This window comes from Galeopterus variegatus, unplaced genomic scaffold, assembly GCF_000696425.1.
Source record: "Galeopterus variegatus unplaced genomic scaffold, G_variegatus-3.0.2 Scaffold7976, whole genome shotgun sequence".
NCBI lineage: Eukaryota > Metazoa > Chordata > Mammalia > Dermoptera > Cynocephalidae > Galeopterus > Galeopterus variegatus.
The window spans coordinates 34,595-35,195 of record NW_007734087.1 but is presented as its reverse complement, the minus strand read 5'-3'; positions in this window follow the sequence as shown (position 1 = coordinate 35,195).

Here is a 601-nt window from a genome sequence, read left to right as displayed (position 1 = left end):
GTGGTGGGAGAAGGCACAGGAGAATCACAAGAGAGTAATGCCTCAATTTACCACTGGAGTACAGAGTTTATATACCCATCTCCACAACGAGAAGGGACATGGGGTGTAGGATGGATGATTCTTAGAGGGATGTAATGTGCCTGGAGAACATACAATGGCCTGGGACAACGTCTATTTGGCCCACAGAGAAGGCAATGACTGGTAAATGATTCTCTTTAAAATACTGAATAGTACTGAAATAGAAAACAATAGTCTGTGATAAAAGTTAGTCTCGGAGTGTTGATAGAGTCCAGTCTTCCTTCCTGTGGTATGAGTTACGTTAATGAAAATTCAGGAAAAGGACCAGAGGTAATTGTCTTCTTTGGCAGGTCCAGACTTTAGGCAAATACGGGAACCAGCATCATCCTGTTCTATGGAAAATGACAGAATTGAGGGACAGAGGAGGGGAGAGACTTGAGACTGCTTCTTTATTTCAGCCTGTCAAAGTGCCATATTTTGGGGGTAACAGCTTTTTTTGCACCCCAACAAAAGATTAAAAACAAAACAAGGCAAGCCACAGACTCAGAGAAAATAGTCACAAAATATATCAGATAAAGGATTT